The sequence below is a fragment of the Primulina huaijiensis genome, chromosome 10 (assembly GCF_012295235.1).
Source record: "Primulina huaijiensis isolate GDHJ02 chromosome 10, ASM1229523v2, whole genome shotgun sequence".
NCBI lineage: Eukaryota > Viridiplantae > Streptophyta > Magnoliopsida > Lamiales > Gesneriaceae > Primulina > Primulina huaijiensis.
In genome coordinates, this window is record NC_133315.1 from 5145564 (window position 1) to 5161551 (window position 15988).

Genomic DNA, 15988 nt, shown 5'->3' on the forward strand with positions numbered 1-15988 from the left:
AACTAGCTCTCAGCTATCGATCATCTTTTATTATTTATAATGTATGTGATATATTATAAATAATCAATATGTGTGTTATTATTAATATAATAACAAGAATTTCATGAATTCGACAAGCATACAAACAAACATTTACACAAGTTTTTAAAATTAATGATTTGATAGATTTTTAAAATAAAATCTCTCATTTTGAATAAGATCCAAAATTTAAATCAAGTACATTAAAAGGAAAATTAAAAGAAAATTTAATATTTCTTTGCCTTCCATCAACAGTGATTGCATGATGAACTATACTAGCGATCAGTGTCTGGCTCATATTATTGGGGAGACCTGGACGCCGGAAACCTATGACTTCCACCGACATGTTTGATGTGAACTGCGTGGAACTCCCATGACTTTGGCTCATATTATTGGAGGATATCATGGTGATCGTCCACTAAGGTTTGAAATTTATGGGTCGGACTTGACACATGAAGAAAAAAAGGATCATATTTGTAGTGCCCAAAAACTAGTACACATAAACCTCATGTATGATTGAATAAATTAATTTATTTAATTAATAAACTAAGTAATGCATGTTATGTGTTAAATTATTTTAAATGTATATATATTTATTTTTTACGCAATTTTATTATATTTAAGATGTTTTCATGAGTTTTAGTTTTCAGACGAATATTCGAGCCGAACTGGGAAATGAGACCGGAAATGATTAAGATGTCAAAAAATTTTATTTATATTTTATTTAGATCGCAGGTTTCACGTCGGATTCAGTAAAGGGCTGGACCAGGGCTCGTGGCTAGGGTCTATGCAAGGTCTTTGGGTCCCGGGGTAGGCCTGGTATAGGTTGATTAGGGGCTGGTTTGAAGGATTAGCTACTGGACTTGGGATCGCAGTGCATGTCTAGGGCTGTGGTTTGTGTTGTTTAAGGAGTTGTGGTGTGTTAAGGGTTGGAACGGGGTGGACCAGAGACTTAATTTATGTCTAAGGGTCGAGTATATGGCTTGGTTTGGGCTTGGTTAGAGTTAGAATCGATAGGAAGTAGTACGGAACACATAAGTGTCATAGCTTCACTCTTTGGACAACTTGTGTCTATATTGTTCGTTGAGCATGGTACGGGGTCCGGGCATGGTTCGAGGTTGGTTTAGGGCCTTGGGCAGTAGGTTAGGATGTATTTTATGTGTGGGTCGAGTCACGAGTCGATTGGAACGTCCTAAGTAGTTCTATTTAATTTGGGAGTCGTACGAGTCCAAATTCACTTTAGGAGCTGTTTTGGTTATAAATTTTAGTACGTTATGGAAGCATGTCCAAGGAAGATCCAACGAGATTCACAATGTTCTTAAGTATGTTTGACGTGCAAAATAATTATTTTTGAGTTATGTGATTTGTCTTGTTGCCAAATTATGTTACGGGTTTGGAAGGCGGAGAACGTGTCCGGGGACCTCTCCAAACTCTTCGGAGGAATTATGTTATGTTAGGGAGCAGACATCCAGTCCAAGGGCTGTGGTGATCCCTGCCGGCCCAGTACTATAGTTTAGTTTGATCAAACGATTTATGTTATGGGTCACTTGCATTGAACAGAACTCTACGCAAAATGATTTACAATTATGATTATTATGACGAGTATGAAAATATGATTTTATAAAAATGTTTATGTAGGAAAGTCACGTTATACGTATTTATATTTATATTATGCTATGTACGAGCTATGTTTAAATTGCATTGATTTTTATTACGTATTACTTCTTATTCACGGTTTATGCATGCTGAGTCATTATGCTTACTAGACTTGATCGATGCAGATGATGTAGTTGAGGAGACGAGAGGCGGTGACCAGTGAGCAGGCTCGGACCAGTGGCAGTGCAAACCCGAGGACCTTGTTGTTCACTAGCGTTTTAATTATGCACGTTTAAAACTATTTTATCAAATTTTATTGAACTGGTTTCAGGGACTAATATGCTGAATTTTTATATTATGTTAGTCTTTTTCAACTTATGGTGGATTTTTTAAATTGGTATTTAGTGTTGTGGTATTTAAAATGTTGGAGTTTTAATATTACAAGTTATATTTATAATAAATTATTTAATAGTATTATTTTAAGACACAGTTTGTCACAATATTATTGGGTCCTCCTCAAACGTGAGACAAAATTACGTAAGGGTTGCAAGGAGTTCTAATTGTGCTTTAACTTTGGAAAGTGTGATTGACTGATATTCTTCGGGTTCATGATTTATCAATTGACACTTCCGTATTCACTAAAGAATTGGATTTTCGTTTTCATCAGAGGGAGGTGAAATTGTCCAAATAGTGGGAGACAATTCGTAAAAAGAAAAGTCTATATTTTACGTTTTACAAAATATTTTAAAATAATCAGTAACATTATTCTGTTTCCATTACATTATATTTGCGATGTCTTCTTGAAATCTATTATCTGTTATTCTCGATCAATTAAATAAGTTAACCAGACCTAACTATCACGACTAGCTAAGGAATTTAAAAATCTTTTTAAATTCCGAAAAGATAGCATATGTGCTGATCCTCGAAAAAGGCAGCTCCCAATGCCCCTACTGAGGAATTGGCCAAGCTTGATAAATGGTGGGACCATGATCTCACTACAAGAAAAATCGGTTTTAATAACACATCAAAGACAACGGTTTTTATTAAAATCGTTGTCTCTTTACTTTTAACAACGGTTTTAACAAAAACCGTTGTCGTAGCCTAAAAAAATCCGCTCAAAGACAACAGTTTCTTTAAAACCGTTGTCTTTGATATATCTACGACAACGGTTTTTAAAAACCGTTGTCAATGAGCGTTTTTTTTGGGCTACGACAACGGTTTTTAAAAACCGCTGTCTATGAGCGTTTTTTTTGGGCTACGACAACGGTCTGTTGTCTACTAGCGTTTTTCTTCAAGCTACGACAACGGTTTGTAAAAATCCGTTGTCTTTCAACTGATTTTTCTATAAATTTATTGTCAATATTACATTTTGCGACCGTTTAAGTAAAATCTGTCGCTAAAATTAGCGACGGTTATACTATACCGTCACTAATTTAAATCTTGCGACGGTTAAAGTATAACTGTCGCTAAATTTAGCGACGGTTTTAAGAAAAATAGTCGCCGATGTAAATATAGACGGTTTTGTAAAAAGTGTCGCTAAATTTAGCGACGATTTTTGTATAACCGTCGCTAATTTTAGCGACAGTTTTGGTAGTACCGTCGCCGATCTATAATTAGCGACAGTTTATACTTAACCGTCGCTATATTTAGCGATGGTTCTTAATAACCGTTGCTAAATATAGCGATAGTTCTTGTAAGAGCGTCGCTAATTTTAAATCGGCCACAGTTAGAAAAATAACCGTCGCTATTTGCGACAGTTAAAGTCAAAACTGTCGCAAACTGTCTATAAATATCCCCACCCTCGGTCCATTTTCTACCATACCACTTCACAACACTTAAAATTTTTCTCCCTTACACAATTTTAGTTTCGATTTTCTCTTTAAAGTTTAATAAAATTTTAAAATCTAGAATATAGTATTTTCGACGGTAAATCAAGAATATAATTAGCATATTAGATTGTGAGTTTTTTTTTATATTTATTAAAATATTAAAAGTGAAATTTTTTTTATTTTACCAAAAATATTAGCGACGGAATGCATACAAAACCGTTGCTAAAATTAGCGACGAAGTTTATAAAACACCGTCGCTATTATAACACCGTCGCTAAATTTAGCGACGGTGTATTAAACCGTCGCTGTTTAGCGACCGTTTAAATTACGACCGTCACTAATTGTAGCGACGGTTAACGATAATGTCTGTCGCGAATTAATTTGCGACGATTTTTTAAAAATCGTCGCAAATTGTAACTGCCACATCACTCCAAAACCGTTGTCTTTTAGCGAATGCTTTAACCACAGGACCTTTAACAACGGTTTTATATACCTACGACAACGGTTTTTCACCGTCGTCTNCAAAAATATTAGCGACGGAATGCATACAAAACCGTTGCTAAAATTAGCGACGAAGTTTATAAAACACCGTCGCTATTATAACACCGTCGCTAAATTTAGCGACGGTGTATTAAACCGTCGCTGTTTAGCGGCCGTTTAAATTACGACCGTCACTAATTGTAGCGACGGTTAACGATAATGTCTGTCGCAAATTAATTTGCGACGATTTTTTAAAAATCGTCGCAAATTTTAACTGCCACATCACTCCAAAACCGTTGTCTTTTAGCGTATGCTTTAACCACAGGACCTTTAACAACGGTTTTATATACCTACGACACCGGTTTTTCACCGTCGTCTTTAGACGTCTACGACAACGGTTTTTCACCGTTGTCTTTGAGCATACTCTTTAACCACAGGGCTTTTAATAACGGTTTTATTTGACCTACGACAACGGTTTTTAACCGTTGTCTTTTGCCTTTTTTTTAGTAGTGTCTTCAAGCTAAGAGCTATATCCTCTCTTCTATGTCAATCGAGTTACAGAGGCGATTTGAGGAAGCTATGAAAGCTGTTGACATTTACGGCAACCTGTAATAGTTGTATGATGAACAAACACGTCCACTGAGGCACGCTACTGTCAACTACTATCAAGGAGCTCATGACATGATGCTTGCATGAAGGGGCCTCAGTCCATGAGCTTGGCGTGAGGATGATAGGGCTTATTGAAAAGTTAGTGAGCTTGGACATTGTTACCCCCAATGAATTGTCCACGGACGTTCTACTGCTATCGCTGCCATCGTCATTTGATTGGTTTGTGGTGAAATTCAACATGAACAATTTAGAGACCAGACTTGAAGAGTTGGTCAACATGCTGACTAGTTATGAAGCCACCATTAAGAAAGAAAAACCTGTTTTCCTCATGGACTCTTCGTCTAGGACAAAGAAAAGGCCTAAAGGGAAGCGAAAGAAACATTCTTCTCCTTCCAAGAAAAACAAACCTGGTAAGAAGAAGGCCATAAATTCTTCTAAAAGGCCCGAAAAGCCTGGAATGTAGAAGACGTTTGCTTCCACTACAAGAAGCCTGAACACTGAAAGCGTAATTGTAAGGAGTATCTTTCCCAGAAGGGTTCTAGCAATGGTATGTTTTATATTGAAATATATGTTTCAATTAATTCAACTTATTGGGTACTAGATACTGGATGTGAATCTCATCTATGCAATAATTTGCAGGCGATGATAAGAAGTATAAAGCTACGGGAAGATGAGACATTATCGAGGATGTGCAATGGAGCAAGAGTTGCTGCAGTGGCCATAGGAGTTGTTTATTTAATATTAAAAAATAATTTTTAGTTGTTTTTTAGAGATGTTTTTTAGGTCCAGATTTGGTTAAAAACATTATTTCCATGTCTATACTTGATAAAGATGGATTTTCTTGTTTATTTAGCAAATAGTGTTTGCCATATTTACAAGCATGAATGTTTGTTTGAAACAGGTGAAATACAAAACGATCTCTATAACTTAAAAATAAAATATATTCCAAACAATCATGTCCAAGTAAATACGATATCAACAATGACAAAAAAAAAAAAACGAGATAGTCTAGATCAAGCACACTTGTGTCATGCTAGGATATGACATATTTCTCAAAGAAAGATACACACGCTAGTGGGAGATGACATGTTTGACTTGTCAGACATTAACTATCTAGAGACATGTGAGTCATGTAATAAAGGAAAGATAACCAAAGCCTATTTCCTAGGGAAAGTGGAGCGTACACATGATCTGTTGGATTTGATCCATACAAATGTGTGTGGTCCGCTAAGTGTTAGTACCAAATATGGGTAATCCTACTTCATTACATTTACTAATGAACATTCGAGGTATGAGAAAGTGTATTTAATGAAATACAAGTCTTAAGCCTCTGAACGGTTTAAATAATTCAAAGCAGAAGTAGAGAAACAATTAGGAATGAGTATTAAAACACTTCGATCAGATCGAGGTGAAGAATACTTAAGTCTTGAGTTTCAAGACTACCTTAAAGAGAATGAGATTCTCTTATAGTGTACTCCACTTGCCACACCCCAGTTGGATAGCGTGTCACAACGTCGTAATCGGACATTGATGGACATGGATCGATCTATGGTGTGATTCACTGAATTGCCGCCATCACTATGGGGATTTGCGCTTGAAAAAACGGCTAGGTTGTTGAACCAAGTCCATACAAATACTACAAAAAAAAGGCTAAAGACAACGGTTTTTCACCGTTGTCGTAGGTCTTGTAAAACTGTTGTTAAAAATCCTGTGGTTAAAGGATAAGCTCAAAAACAACGGTGAAAAACCGTTATCGTAGACGTCTAAAGACGACGGTAAAAATTCGTTGTCGTAGGTCTTGTAAAACCTTTGTTAAAAGCCTTGTGGTTAAAGAGTGTGCTCGAAGACAACGGTGATAACCGATGTCGTAGGTACAATTTGCGACAGTTTATGAAAAATCGTAGCAAATTAATGAACAATCGTCGCAAATTAATTAGCGACGGTTTATAAAAAACCATTCATGCAAAACCGTCGCTAATTAAGTAAACCGTCGCTAATATTAGCGACGGTTTTCTTATAAAGTATGTCGCTAATTTTAGCGACGGTTTTGCATGATTTCCGTTTCTAATTTTTTCAGTAAAATAAAAAAATTACTTTTAATAATTTAATAAATATAAAAAAAACTTACAATCTTACTATGCTAACAATATTTCTCATCTTAACTAACACTTAAAAAATTACCAAAAATTGAAGCAAAAAAATTTCCCCATAAATCGAAACTAAAATAGTGTAAAAGATAAAAATTTTAAATGTTGTGAAGTGGTAAAATTGTGTAAGAGAGAAAAATTTTAAGTGTTGTGAGTGGGGTGAAGGAAAATGGATCGAAAATGCGTGTATTTATAGACAATTTGCAACGGTTTTTGGAAAAACCTTCGCTTTTGGTAAAACCGTCGCTAATAGTAATGGTATTTTCAAAAGTGTTGCATGTTTAAATGTTGCGACGGTTTTGCTTACAACCGTCGCTATATTTAGCGATGGATTTGCTAACACCGTTGCTAATTTAAAAAATGCGACAGTTTTGCTTTAAACTGTCACTAATTCTTTAAACCGTCACTAAATTTAGCGACGGATTAATAACTGTCGCTAAATTTAGCGAATTTAGCGACGGTTTTAATCAAAACCATCGTAATTTTTAAATTAGCCATGGTTTTCTATAATCGTCGCTAAATTTAACGACGGTTTTAGCAAAACCGTCGCTAAATATGGCAATATGGCAACAGTTTACACAAACCATTGTTGTTTGTTTAAAAAATATGCTAATCGACAACGGTTTTAGAAACCGTTGTCGATTGTCCAAAAAAATACGCTAATGGACAACGGTTCATAGAACCGTTGTCATAAACGCTCAAAGACAACGATTTTATAGAACCGTTGTCATTAACCCTAAAAACCGTTGTCTCTGACCCCCAAACGAGAACGGTTTTCACTAAAAACGTTGTTAAAAACATACGACAACGGTTTTTCACACAACGGTTTTCACTAAAACCGTTGTTAAAAACATACGACAACGATTTTTGTGAAAAACCGTTGTCGTATGTGCGTTGTCGAATGTCGAATTTCTTGTAGTGAAAAATAGTGGATAATACTCTATATGAGATATGGATGGGAAATCCATCCAAATATTCTTTCTTAAGAATATGAGGATATCCTGCTTACATGAAGAAGGCAATAGGAGACAAATTGGATAGTAGAACCAATTTATCCTACTTTGTGGGATATCCAAAGATTCTGCTGGATATTATTTCTATGATCCCAATGAAACAAATATGTCTGTTTCAAGGAATGCCAACTTTTTAAAGAAAGAGTTTCTATTAAATAGAAAAAGCTGGATGATAGAACTCGAAACGATTCAGGAACCACCCACTTAAGAAATAGAAGAACCCACACCTCAACAACCAGTCGAAGAAACACAAGCTCCTAGGAGATGCGAAAGGGTCCCAAGGACATCTAAGAGGATGAGTTTCCCTCTTGAAGAGGGACAAGATGAGCTCATTTCTGGATGTGATCCATGAAACTTCAAGGAAGCATTTTCTGATACCGATTCATCTGAAAGATTTGAAGCCATGCAATTCGAGATAGACTCCATGTATTCGAACAAAGTATGATCCTTATTAGATCCATCTGAGGAAATTGTTCTCATAAGATGCAAATGGATTTAGAAATGGAAACTTGGCACGGATGGGAAGGTGGTGACCTTCAAATCAATATTTATAGCAAAATGATATACTCAAAGACAAGGTGTTGACTTTGAGAAAACATTTTCTTTAGTCGCGATGTTCAAGTCCATTAGGATATTGCTAGCCATAGCAGCTAAATATGACTATGAAATATGACATATAGATGTGAAGAAAGTGTTCCTTAATGATGACATTAATGAAAGATTTACATATCTCAACCTGAAGGATTCACATCAGTAGTAAGTGAGCATAAAGAATACCAATTTCAAAGATCCATCTATGGACTCAAACATACATCAACGAGCTAGAACCTCAGATCTGACAACAATATCAAAGATTTTTATTTTGCCAAAAACCTTGAGGAACCTTGTGTATACAAAAAGTTAGTGGGAGTGCAAGCAGTAACATTCCTGGTACTTTATGTTAATGACATAATACTCATTGGGGATGATATATGGATGTTGCAATCAACTAAAATGTAGTTAGCTAGTAAATTCCCCATGAAAGTTGTGGGTGAAGCATCCTATGTATTAGGAACATAAATCTATAGATATAAATTGAAGAGAAAGCTAGGGCTCATGTAATTCACGTATATCGATACCATACTGAGGATATTCTCTATGGAGGAGTCCAAGAGAGGATATATCCCAATGTGTCAAGGTGTAACTCTATCCAAGTCAATGTACCCTAAGATTGATGATGAGATACAAACAACGAACTGCATTTCATATGAATATGCTATAGGAAGTATAAGTATGGTATGATACCTACTAGAAGAAGAATTTCGTTCAAGAGTTGGGTGTCATTCTTCAAACAGTTGATCCAGTCACAGTCTACTGTGACAACACCGGTGCCGTTGCGCAAGCAAAGGAACCAATGTCTCATCAGCGGTCCAAACATATATTGAGGAAGTTCCACATAATTCGGAAAATTGTGGGAAGATGGGATATATCAGTAGAAAGAGTCGCCTCTGCAGAAAATGTTGTTGATACACTGACGAAGCCCCTGCCAGGATCATTGTTTGAGAATCATCGAGAAGCAATGGGTCTAAGATATATGGATAGTTGGTTATAGGGCAAGTGTGAGATTGTTAGAGTGAGTGCCTAGAGAGCCAACTTGCGGCCTGGTCTTTATTGAATCTAAAGTAAAACGATATTTATTTTAATAATATTTTTTTATTTTATCCAATTATGACATTTATTTTATCTGTTTACCCATGCAAGCTGTATAGATAAAGTCCTTAAATATATAATAAGTACTATGAGATCTGTCTCGCAACGTAAGATCATAAATTCATTAGAAAGTGTACCGTATATTCTAAACAGATTCCTAGTCAAATCTGCCGCGTAAAAAAAAGATAAAGGTCGCTTGATCTCGAGACTGACATCTGTGATATAAACGCCATGTTTTATTGGTAAGGGCATGAAGATGTCCATTCATATAGATGGGTGATCATATGATGATGCACTGAACAACCCTTCCTCAGACTGTCCAAGTGGTCCTCAATTATCGATTTGAATGATCCGCGGTTATGGTTGTACACCATTAGTCTTTTGACTAGGGACAATGTAGAGGTTCTACGTACTACCATGCACTTTTATCCATTTACCGATTTCATTAATGGTGATCAGGTGGTGAGATTGGGTGCAGTTTCGAAATACATAGGAGCAAATACATTATAGTCGGGGATTCACTGTTTGCTTACAGGTAAAGATATCATATGTGATCTGATAAGTTAATTGTCCAAGGAGTTTGTTGCCAGAGCAAGAAATATGTTTTCCTAATTGCACATACCATACCACTATTATTACTCAAAGATACATCACGTCGTTATCAGATTCATATGCTTTTCTCGATATACCAATGATTGAATATTCGATAGGGATATATGAATTGAAGGGATCATACTGTACGTCAACCATAACTTAAGGTTCCTGCAGGCACTATCAGTGATACCTAGGAGATAATGAGACGATGCTACTAGACGCTCTTACCATGATCCGATAGGTGAAATCAGAAATGAGTTTTGATATTCTTGATCAAGGAGTTGATTAAAAGAATTAGGATAATTAGGATAAGCCTGAATAAGAACAAATGCTATTCTAAATCACATAAAGATCGATGTGAACCCACAGCTAGCTGTATCCCTGAACTATTGATGATCACACAGGTACCCGGTTCTATGTTCCCGTTTAGAAAGTGAAAGTTCTAGGAGTTGAATTTGGCGACTATAGTTTGATTTAGATCAAACAGAATACTTATATTCTATAAGTTGATTCCATAAGATGAAAGAAATGGAAGTTAGCTTAATTGCTAATATAAGAAAGAGAGTAGAACTGCCTGTTTTGATAAAGGAGTTCACAAAACTAAAAGCTGCCAAATATGGACAGTGAAAATTTTGATATTCGAAATTTTCAATTTTCATTATATGAATGAAATTTGTATCATGGATACATTTACGATGTCGGGTCGTTAATCGGGTTTATAATGAGTTCACAATTATTTATTTAGTGAATTTTGAATTTAATAGTTAAATTATAGTACTAGTAGTAATTACTACTAATGTTTACAAAATTTTCTCATAAAATATTTTAAAGGGGTCTAGAATTAATTAACTAATAAGCTAATTAAATAAATTAATTAATTGTTATTTGATTTAATTAATATATGTACGTGTATTAAATGTGCATGTTTAAATATTTTAAATATATTAATGTTTACATGTAAACTTTATATGGAGATATAAAGATATATGTATATAATATTAATATATAATTCATTATCAAAAGTTGATAAATACATGATATAATAATAATATGAGAATTTTAATTAATGAAAATAAGAAATCCTAGTGGGAGAGGGAGTCTTGATAGGATCAGGAATCACACTCTATAAATACATCATGATGGGACTAAAGAAATAATATAATTTCTGCGGACAAGTTTTGACGCACAAAATTTCTCCCCTCCTCTCCCACAACAAAATATCATCCTCCTTCTTTTCTTGAAAAGAATTTCGGCCTAGCCTCTTTCTTGTGCCGCCGTCTCGCCGATGCTGCACCGACTCTGGATTTCGGAAATTCGGACGCCATAGTCTTAATGCACAAATTTTCTTATTACTAGTGCAATCCAAACAAGAAATACAGTCTCTGATCTTATACCTAATTTGACGATCAAAATGCGGAGATTTGTTCAAAGGGAGATACAAGAGGGTCATCTCTGCCAATTCCGGATTGATTTGAAATCCAGCGTAATTTACGCACAAATATATAATCTAAACATCCTATGGATGTTTGAATAACACACAAATCCCAAAGAAAGTTTCGAGCGTCGAAACTAAATATTTAAAACTTTCGTTGTGCTTTGAGTGTGAGAAATCTGTAAACCATTAGCACCAAACAACCTATTAAGGTAGTATAGATGATTAGCATATCAATTGACTAAAATTAGGCTTTATTGGCGGCGAGTATAGGTCACCCGCAACTATAGAGGAACCTTGGTTTTCTAGTTTTTGATCAATGGGCAATAAGAACAAATAATTCATTGCCATTGAATTGATGGAGATTTTTGTTCACATTTCACAAACACTGATAGATTTTTTTTTCCTTTCAAAATTTCAAATAATTTTTAATAAAGTTCATACATTGGATTTTGATAAAATACCACCAAAAAAGTTGAGATACTCGAGTACATATGATCTTTCTTAAATTTTATTATACATTGCATGGATAAATTTTGAACCCATGATACTGACACCGACTTTCCAAATTCATGGAGAGTTGGTTTTCTCATGGTAATCAGTAATTTTACCTAATCCATGCATGTTTATTTCTTGAATTATAAAGAAAGATCTAAAGAATGTCGTCAGTTAAAATGAAAGGCCTTTGAAAGGTCTACGATACATTTCACAGATATTTGGTAAGAATTGGTTTCCAACATACCATTTTTCCAATCTCTCTTATATTTTTTAGGGTTTTATCGTTATGATAAGCTTGATTCGCGCCATTTTGTATGATATAAGTGACATACTTTGCAATGCAGAAGAAGAACCCTCAGATGTAAAGCACGTGGCTCATATAGGATGGGATGGATCATCAAATGATGATATACCCAGCTGGGTAAAAATCTATTTTCATCCATTTCCATATCCATTTTTTTTAATGAAGGGAGATTTTAGGACACCTCCCTTGTTTTTTAGATGAACGAGTATAAATCACCAACGGAATTCCAATCAGTACCTTTGAGCTCTCAAGGAGATTCGAGAGAAGACCCTGAAATCAAATGGGTTTCTCAAGGTTCACACTTATTTCATATGCTCACACAAAGATTGAACCAGAAAATTTATGGATAGAGGACCCAAATTATCGATCGCGTTCGTGATAGATATTGTATATTTTCATGAGCCACTCGTTCTACTTTGATTCGTGGCAATATGTTTCGAAATATATATATCACTTGAGCTCGAATCAGGGAACATGTCATGTCTTACACGAGCTTCGACTCATTTGTGAGTGTTTTGGTTCTTGCAGATTCAGGAAGAGGCAGCAGAAGGGCAAAGTCTCCGGGCCGAGACCACCACGAATTACCAAAATCATCCAGACGCCATTCCTCAACAGACAATAGCACAAATGAATCCCCAAAGAAGAAGGATTCATCAACCAAATCAAGGCAACCAAGACGTCACCATTCGAAGGATTCCTGTCCTAAAGAATCAAGCCCAGGAAATGATTCACTCTCGAGAGACCTACCGGATGTCCCCAAGAAATCATGTCGAAAGAAGTCTAAAGAATCAGTCATGCGTGCCGCATCAGCAAAAATACAATGTCTTGTCATTCAGAAGATTCGCTTCAATCGGTGTAATTAAAGGGGTTGGCATAGAATTCAGATTATATATGACTAATACGTAAGTAGTGCCTTTTCTAAAGTGACGTACAATTTGTTTGGAAAGAGTCTAATTCTATTTCTAATTCTAATTCTAATACAATCTAATTTATTTAATTATCTTATCTAAAAAAATACGAATAAGAATCTCAATTGTGTTTTTACATTTGAGTCCTTAATAATGCATATTTTACGATTTGACCCCGCTCAATTTTTTTTATCTTGATGGAGGTAAATTGTTACATTTTTCGGGTTTGTGGTGTTTCGATCCTTGTTTGGTCTTCTGCATTAAAAGACGTCATATTATTTTATGTGTTGTTTCGTCTTCCATATTAAAAACACCATTTAGTATTTCAATATTGTTGAAATTTAATATTTTAATATTGAATATTTGAATATTGAATGTTGAATATTTGAATGTTGAAAATTAGGTAAAATTAGGTGTTGAATATTGAAATTTGTGTGTGATGATGAAGGTAATGATGTAATTTATTTTTGGATTATTTGTAAAGATTTTTTATAAATAGATCTCTCATTTGTGAAGAAAATCACAATTGAGTTGAGAGAAAAATATTATAAAGTGTGTAGTGTGATAATTTTGAGAGTTTGAGATTTTTATTTTTTACCGTAAATTTTTACTTTTTCACAACACGTTATCAGCACGAAGCTCTAAAAGTCCTCCATATTTTTCCAAACTCCAAAACAGAAGAAAAAGGTAACAAAAGTAATAATATTTATTTTATTGTTTATATTTTTAATATATAATGTTATTATAAATAATAAAAATAAATTTTTCAAAAAACTTGTTATAAATCCTGGGAGGATGTTAAGACGACATCCCACACTCCCGGTAAGGGATACGACAAGTATAAAAGTCTATAAGATTTTTAAATAAAATATCTTATGACACCTCATTATAATATTGTGATATGATATACATAATTATTCAAAACATTACTAATATTATATACACCATATTATTACCATAAAATTATACAAATACATACATTTATTTTCTTGTACATCAACGGTCATAAACGGTAACAAAACGGCTAGTTTTTGCCCTATAAATATGATCTCACAAATATATTCAATAACTCCAACTTTCTCTTATTCTCTAAAATTATTCTTCATCAAATTTTTGAAGAAAAAAGAAGATGGCTTTCACAAAGTTATTTTTAATTATTTTGGTTATAATACTCACGAATCTTGTACTTATCGGAGAATATCCTCCTCGTGTGTTTTCTTTATTTTTACGAATGCTTGTATTTGTTGTTTATCCATTACTTTGTATTGCAATATTCATTAACTAATAAAATGCATCGTAATTTTTTTAGTACCACCATGTCAAACTTGGCAAAGCTCGAATTCATTGTTCTTGATATTACGGGAAAAAATTATATGCCATGGACTCTCGATGTAGAAATGCATCTTGAGTCATTAGGTCTAAATGAGACCATAAAAGAAAATGACATATGCACATCACAAGAAAAGACAAGAGCCATGATATTTTTGCGTCCACACCTCGACGAGGGATTAAAATGTGAATATCTGTTTGAAAAAGATCCCATGGCTTTGTGGAAGGGATTAAAAGAAAGATTCGAACATATAAGGGAAGTTATACTTCCGACCGCCTGGGATGAATGGAATACGTTGAGATTCCAAGATTTTAAGAAAGTCAGTGATTACAACTCGGCGATATATCGAATAATCTCACAACTGAAATTTTGTGGGCATGAGATTACTGAATTGGAAATGCTTGAAAAAATATTTTCCACTTTTCACGCATCGAATATAACTCTACAACAACAATATAGAGTGCGTGGATTTTCGAGATATTCTGAACTAATCGCCTGTCTCCTTGTGGCAAAAAAGAATAATGAGCTTTTAATGAGAAATCATCAGGCACGACCCACTGGTTCAACGGCATTTCCTGAAGTAAATGTCGTAAGCAAAAATGAATTTAAACCTGGAAACCAAAATCAAATTTATAGACAAGATTTTGGTCGAGGACAAAATCGAGGTCGTGGTCGTGGACGTGGACGTGGAAGTGGTCGTGGTCGTGGACGCGGCCGTGGCTTTGAAAATAATCGAGATAGTTATTTCTATAACTCATATCAAAAGAGCGTCCCAAACCATCCACCGAAAAGACATCAAGAGAATATGAGTGTTAATGAGAATCACTCAAAAAGATTTGAAAGTTCTTGTTTCAGATGTGGTACTCCAGGACATTGGTCCCGTATTTGTCGAGCCCCTGAGCACCTTTGTAAACTTTATAAAGAATCAATAAAGGAGAAAGAAAAGGAGACCAACTTTACTGAACACAGTGAACCTTTGAGTGGTTCAACTCATTTTGATACTGGAGATTTTCTAATTGATTTCTTAGATAATGATCAATTTGCTGGTGGAATAAATATGTAAAATATTTTATTTTTTCATGTACTCGTATGATAATGCTTTATAGTGTGTTATATTGTATTGTATTTTATTGTCAGTAATTTTATTTCATTGCATATTTTTTTGAAGTTCAAATATGGAAAATGCTATGAACCAAGCTGAAGTTTGCATACCTGATAGTGGTACAACGCACACTATCCTCCGAGATAAAAGATATTTCTTGGAACTAAAACCAACAAAAACAATGGTGAATACAATATCAGGTCCTGTAGACTTGATTAAAGGATGTGGTAAAGCACAATTTTTGTTACCTAATGGTACAAAATTTTTGATCAATGATGCTTTATATTCACCACAATCGAAAAGAAATTTGTTGAGTTTTAATGATATATATTCCCATGGGTATGATACTCAAACAATGAATGAAGGGAATGAGAAATATATGTGTCTTACCACATATAAATCAGGAAAGAAATATGTGATTGAAAAACTACCAATGCTC

At 34.6% G+C, this 15988-nt stretch overlaps 1 long non-coding RNA gene across 1 annotated transcript; it reads left to right on the plus strand.

The window, feature by feature from the left end:
• The first annotated feature begins 11882 nt into the window (after window positions 1–11882).
• LOC140985708 (uncharacterized) lies at window positions 11883–13226 on the plus strand. The gene is made up of 4 exons (XR_012176824.1): window positions 11883–12126; window positions 12250–12326; window positions 12407–12503; window positions 12738–13226. It is a non-coding gene; the product is annotated as an uncharacterized lncRNA (long non-coding RNA).
• Window positions 13227–15988: the final 2762 nt, after the last annotated feature.